This window comes from Tenrec ecaudatus, chromosome 5 (genome assembly GCF_050624435.1).
Source record: "Tenrec ecaudatus isolate mTenEca1 chromosome 5, mTenEca1.hap1, whole genome shotgun sequence".
Taxonomy (NCBI): Eukaryota; Metazoa; Chordata; class Mammalia; order Afrosoricida; family Tenrecidae; genus Tenrec; species Tenrec ecaudatus.
In genome coordinates this window covers 29,474,005-29,480,922 of record NC_134534.1, presented here as the reverse complement: position 1 = coordinate 29,480,922, position 6,918 = coordinate 29,474,005, and the positions used below count along the sequence as shown (strand labels likewise).

Genomic DNA, 6,918 nt, shown 5'->3' with positions numbered 1-6,918 from the left:
GCTCTCACTCTTGGGAGCATTCTCTTTCTTGGTCAACAACAAAGAGGGAAACCTTCAACCCAGATGGACTGGTGCTGCAGCGGCCTCCACGGGCTCCCACACAGTAACAATTGTGAGGATACACAGGATCGGGCAGTGTTCCCAAAGGTCACAGTGAATCACAACACCTACGGACGGACGCGGTTACAGATGAGCTGATAACACTCCACGGAAGAACAAGGAGATTCTTTTCACGAAGATGGCCCCAAAGGCTAAGCAGGAAGCTCCTGCCCCTCCCAAATGGAAGCCAAAGCAGAGGCTTTAAAAGCCAAGAAGGCCGTGCTGAAAGGCGTCCACAGCCACACAAAAAAGAAGATCCGCATGTCACCCACCTTCTGACTGCCCAAGACTCTGAGATTAAGAAAGCAGCCCAAATACCCTTGGAAGAGCACCCCCAGGAGAAATAAGCTGGACCATTATGCCATCATCAAGTTCCCCTTGACTACAGAGTCTGCCATGAAGAAGATCGAAGATAACAACACACTTGTGTTCACTGTGGATGTCAAAGCCAACAAGCACCAGAGCAAACAGGCTGTGAAGAAGCTCTATGACATTGACGTAGCCAAGGTCAACACCTTGATCAGGCCTGAGGATGATAAGAAGGCATAGGTTCAACTGACACCTGACTGTGATGCTGTAGATGTTGCCAAGAAAATTGGAATCATCTAAAGTGAGCCCATCTGGTTAATGCTAAATATAAACTTTTTCCATCTAAAAACAAAAAGAATAAGGAGGTTTTCTACTCCTGCGAAGAACTGCAGTTTCAGCAAGCGAGGGGGAGCGATTCTACCCTGTCCTATAGGGTCACTATGAGTCAGAATTGACTTGATGCCAAGTGAGAGCCAGTGAATGACAGTCTTGAAAAGTAACGATGCCTACCCCAGCCACACATCCGGATTCCAAGGTGGGGCTCAATTATAGCATTTTAAAATGTTTCCCAGCCAGCCCTAGTTACGTCATTTGCAGGACCCAGAGCAAAATGAAAATTTGAGCTCTGGTTGGAACATTATTACAAAATTCAAGATGGCATACAGCATGATTTAAAAATCAGGAAAGGTGTGAGTTAGGTGGCATCTTTTCGCCACATTTACTCAATCTATTTGCTAAACAAATAATCCCAGACCTGGGCCATATGCAGAAGAATGTGGCATCAGGATTGGAAGAGGGCTATTAACCACCTTCAAGACGCAGATGATGCCACCTGGGCCACGGAAAGGCAAGAGACTTTAAATCACTTGCTGATGAAGATCAAAAACTTCTAGAGGATCATCCTTCCCTATTGCTTGCAACTCGATGTAAACGAAAAAGAAAGCAATCTTCACAACTAGACCAGTAGGTAACAACATTAAGATAAATGGAGACAAGATTCAAGTTGTCAAGGATTTCATCTTTCTTAGATCCACAATCAATGCTCATGAAAGCAGCTATCAAGAAGGCAAAGGATGTAGTCCAATAAGCAAACCTGCTGCCTAAGGCTTCTTTATAGTATCGAAGAACAAGGCAATTGCTTTAAGGACGAAGGTGCCCCCCGACTCAAGGCATGGTATTTTCAATTGATTCATACGCATGTGGTGCCACTGTTGGGATAAGTCTTGGAATGCTAATTTCAAGAGAAGGCCTGGTTCAAATTCAACAACTGCTCAGAGGGAAAAAGGATGAGGTTCCCTGCACCTATAAAGATGTACAGTCTTGGGAATCTTATATAGATAGGGCTGTCATGAGTTGGAAAAGATTGATGGCAGTGGGTTTGAATTTTTGGTTTTTGTATGCGTGTGAAAGTTGGACAAGGTATAAGGAAGACTGAAGAATTACTATATTGGAACTATAGTTTTTGCACACACACAAATTGAAAGCACCACACACTGCCAGAAGAACAAACAAATCTGTCTTGAAGGAAGTACAGCCAGAATGCTCCTGACAAGCTAGAGATGTGTGACTTCATCTCAAGAGAGACAATTCCCTGGAGAGGGACATCATTGAAGGATCAGTTAAAAAGAGATGGATTGACGTAGTAGCTACAACCATGTGCTCAAACAAAACAATTGTCAGGAAGACATCGAACCTAACCCCTGTGGGGGTTCTATTGCTTTGTTCTGTTGCACTCCGGGTTGCTATGAAGTGGAATCAACTTGACAACAATTAAAAACAACAATACACATAGGCAGGAATATAGCTACTTTATCTTGTGTATAAAGCTCAGAAAGAAATTCCGAAACCCCCAAACCTGTATGTTTTCGGGCTGCCCCATTTTCAAAGTTGACGCTGATTGGACAGAGTGAGACAAAGGAAGAAGGCAGTCTTACCCTTGACTCGGGAATTGTAAATGTCGGTTCACAGATGCGCTGCGATTTCCCATGTGCATACCACTCAAAATGATATAACAATCCAGGGACGAAGCAGATGCTCGTGGTGGGGATCAATACACTTGATTTAATTCCCTGAGAGGCTCTGTGGGCGGCTCGATTTCACCACTCTTCAGTGCACATGTAAAGGTATTTCTGAACGAGTCTGGTATGTGCCAGCCTCTCAAATAAGAAGATAATACGCTCTCCTGACCGTCCTTCACTCCAGGCTGTGTGGAGACACTGCTGGTTTTACTACTACCCGTATCTCAGGGTCCTACCATCATTTGTTAACTGAAGACCAAACCTCAGCCCAGGAACTCAGCAAGCGAAGGGAATGGGCCTTATTCACTCTCGATTCTCTAACATTTAACACAGTGTCTGCCACATTCTTGGCACTCCCGTTTTATAAAAGGGACGCACGAACAAAATGAACCCTTCTCTGAGAAAGAGATAATGGTGAACTTCATACATTTAGCTGCAATTTGAAAATGTTTCAAAGACTTTAATGACTTTCTCCCCTTTTAATGACTTGCTTCTGCAGCTACTTCATAGAGTGTTTGACAGTATTTCACTTGTTTTCATTTTTGCACCCGCCTGGCTCCTAAATAACCCCTCGTTTTTGCAGCCCTCATTTGTATTTTATGGAAAATTTTCAAAAGGTCTGCCTCTACAGCTTCAGAGTGTTGCCTTGGGAACTACTATTTATCTTAGCTTTTAGAAGGATTTTGAATCCTAGCAAAAGGCTACAGTGCTGAAAAGTACAAATTCATTACTTTCCAAGCTCTTCACAGTAACTGGGCATTAGAATTATTAGGGTAGTCTTATCTCATATATCATCCTCTCCTGTTTATAGGGTCATAATTTCTATCTTTTATATTTTCCAATATAATTTCAAAAGTACTGGCTTTTGTAAAGGCAGAAATTTGAATATATATGCACCATCAATCAGAGAACATTTTCATGTTTGGTTGGTTATCCATCCTCAAGGAGTTCCATTTATAAAGTGGTTATGCATTGTACTGCTACTCACAAAGTCAGCAGTTCAAAACCATGAGTCACACTCCCTAGTTCCATAAAGAGTTAGTCTTGGAAACTTAACAGAGGCAGTTCTGCCTTGTTCTATAAGGTCACCTTGGTTTGGCATCAATTCCATGGCAGTGAATTTTTTTTCACCTCTAACCTAATCTTTTTAAATTTTCTTTTTTGCAAAGAGATTTGCCATTAAGGTATTCTTTTAAATCAGTCTCTGTTCACTCTGCATCATACAGTCTATGAGTACTGTTTAATATTAAAATATTGCTGTTCTTGTCTGGGGTCTTAAAAGCTTGACGATAAACAAGCATCTAGCTGAGAAACAACAAAGCCCACAGGGAAGAAGCACAGCAGCCTGTGTGATCACAAGGTTTCAAAGGGATCAGGTATCAGGCATCAAAGAACAAAAAAATCATATCATTGTAAAAGGGGGTAGCACAGAGTGGGGACTGAAAGCCCATCTGTAGGCAACTGAACATCGCCTTACAGAAGGGTCACAGGGAGGAGACAAGCCAGTCAGGGTGCAGTGTAGCAATGATGAAACATACAACTTTCCTCTAGTTCTTAAATGCTTCCTCCCCCCCCCCCCCCACTATCATGATCCCATTTCTACCTTACAAATCCGGCAAGACCAAAGGATGTATACTGGTACAGATAGGAACTGGAAACACAGGGAATCCAGGACAGATGTTTTCTTCAGGACCAGTGGGGAGAGTGGTGATACCGGGAGGAAGGAGGGAAGATGGGGGAGAAAGGGGGAACCAATTACAAGGATCTACATATAACCTCCCTGGAGGGTGGACAACAGAAAAGTGAGTGAAGGGAGACCTTAGGCAGTATAATATATGACAAAATAATAATAATTTATAAATTATCAACGGTTCATGAGGGAGGGAGTATTGGGGAGGGAGGGGGGAAATGAGGAGCTGATAATAAGGGCTCAAGTAGAAAGCAAATGTTTTGAGAATGATGAGGGTAAAAAATGTACAAATGTGCTTGACACAATGGATGCGTATATGGATTGTGAAAAGAGTTGTATGAGCCCCCAATAAAATGATTTTTTTTAATGTTGCTGTTCTTGTGTGCCATTGAGTCAATGTCAGCTCTGAGCAACCCTGTAGAACAAACAGATAACAAGTCTTTTCTTCCATGGAGCAATAGCTGGGTTTTAACCACTGACTTTTCATTTACCTGCCGGGCACTTAACCATTGTGCCATCAAGGTAATTTACACCAAACTTAAAATGTCCCCATTGCAGCAGCAGTGCCCATCTAAATCCACACGCTTCTGCAATTCTAGCATTCTCTTATTCTTTTCTGGCCCCTTCACACTTTCATCCATTGTTGTAAGTTAACACAAATCTTGCTGTGGCCCACGGAATGCCAACAGCACCCCTGTCTACAGGACTTCGGGAGATCAAAGTCCCCATTCTGCAGTTTAACTTATGACCAGATTCCTTAGATGGCCAATAGAAGAGAGATTTAATACAATAAAGTTTGAGCTACTGGAAGAAATTAACTGTGCAAGCATAGTTAGACAAGCTCTTGTTGTTGTTACGGGCTGTCAATTTCTACTCACAGCGATCCCAAGTAAGAGTGCAACTGCAAGAGTGTTCTCGCCTGTACTCTCTAGCAGGAAGGACTCCTGTGATCAGGTAGGTGTTGGGCTGCTAACTACAATGGCAGCAGTTCAAACTCATGAGCTGCTTCAAAGAATGGCTGGCAATTGGCTACTAACCCAAAGCCTGTGGACTGACACATAGCCAGGAGCACCATCGCAGAAAGGCCTGACACTGTTTACGCACAGATGACAACCACGGCAATCTATGGAGAAGTTCTTCTCTGTAGCACCTGGGATGTTTACGAGTTGGAGCTTCAGTTCTACCCAAAGGCACCTCAGAAGAAAGGCCTGGCAATCTCTCTCCAAAAAGATCAGACTCGAGAAAATCCTACAGAACGGTTCTGCTCTGCAACACATAGGTGTCTACAATTTGGAGTTTCAAGTTCACCCAGAAGTGCCTTGGAAGAATAGTCTGATGATATGCTTTTTAAAAAAAAAAAATCAGCAATTAAAAATTCTATGGAGTCTAATTCTACTCAGACATTCAACTTCAAGAACCTGCCATGATTTAGCATCAAAATCAATCTCTCCTGTGGCCTGGAACTCTGAAGAGAGGAGCTCAGGAGTGCATGCCCAGATCCTAGAATTAAAAAAAGAAAGATTCAAAGCAGAAAAGTTGAAGCTATCTATCAAAACTAAAGCTCAAGCACAGAGTTCAGTAGGAACATGCCAATGAGCATGCAGTTAGGCAATGTGATGTAGTAAAATCAATTACTTACAGCTTTTCAATCCATATTTTTTACTCCCCTATACTATTGGGTAGAACCATACTACTAATGTGTGCAAAACATTAATAAAGGGGGACTTGTTAGTTTTGCCATTCTACTGGCTACCTCAGAATCAGGAGGAGAGAGAATCCATGAACGTCATAAAAGAAGAGGCATCAGCAGAACGTGGTGGAGGCAGCAGAGGCACCAGAGTCTATAATAACAGCACCATGAGAAAGGAGCTCCACTGAGACCAGAGGCAGAGCAAGGAAGGCACACTGCCACCAAGAGGCAGACTGGCAGGCTCCCCAGCCCACAGAACAAAGAGGGTCAACAGGCCACATTGGTGAGAAGTGTGGACAAGAGAGGTATGACTGCTAAGAGACTTACAAAAACAAAACCCAAAACCCCACAAAACTGTATCCTTAACATTCTGTAACCTGTTAGCTTCCCTAATAGACCTATTAGAGAGTAATTATATTATTCCCTAATAATATAGGCATGAGTATTATTGGTGAATTCTATGTGGCCATTGCAATGAGTAGTTGGATCCAGAAGAAAATTGGAGTGTTGTGGCAGGAATAGAGTGTCATGGTGTCAGAGTAGGTCTAGGAAGCTGGGGAGGGGAGCTGCATATCTGACTTCTGCCCCATGGCGATCAGCCTTGGGTCAGTATGGAGTGTGTTAGTCTGAGTAGACTAGAGAAACAAATTCATAGACACACATATGTGTATAAGGAAGAGGTTTACATATAACAGCAATTGTACATTAAGAAAACATACCAACCCAGTCCAGTCCAAGGCCATAAGTCTAATATTAATGCATATGTCCAAAACCAATCTATACAAGTCCTCTTCAGACTCATGAAATACATGCATGAATCCAAATGCAGGATGATCACAAGTCAGTGGGTAAAAAGTCTTTGGGTCCAGTGATATTGTAAGCATCTCAGTGCTGGCAGGGCTCTCTCTGTGGCTTCTCCGGCTTCAGCTATCTGGTTGCATCCATGTGGCTTGTCTTCTGCAAATGTCTCCCAGGAAGTGGCAGAGAGAGAGAGGAGTCTTCTGTCTCCAAGGAGGAAATACCAGACTTCCCAGAATTCTCAGGAGAAGGCCATGCCCACACAGAAGTCTCATTGGCTATCTCCAGGTTGACAGCCTAGACTCCACCCTACA

At 43.0% G+C, this 6,918-nt stretch overlaps 1 pseudogene; it reads left to right on the top strand.

Moving 5' to 3' along the window:
• Positions 1-232: 232 nt before the first annotated feature.
• LOC142448672 (large ribosomal subunit protein uL23-like) lies at positions 233-708 on the top strand (annotated as a pseudogene).
• Positions 709-6,918: the final 6,210 nt, after the last annotated feature.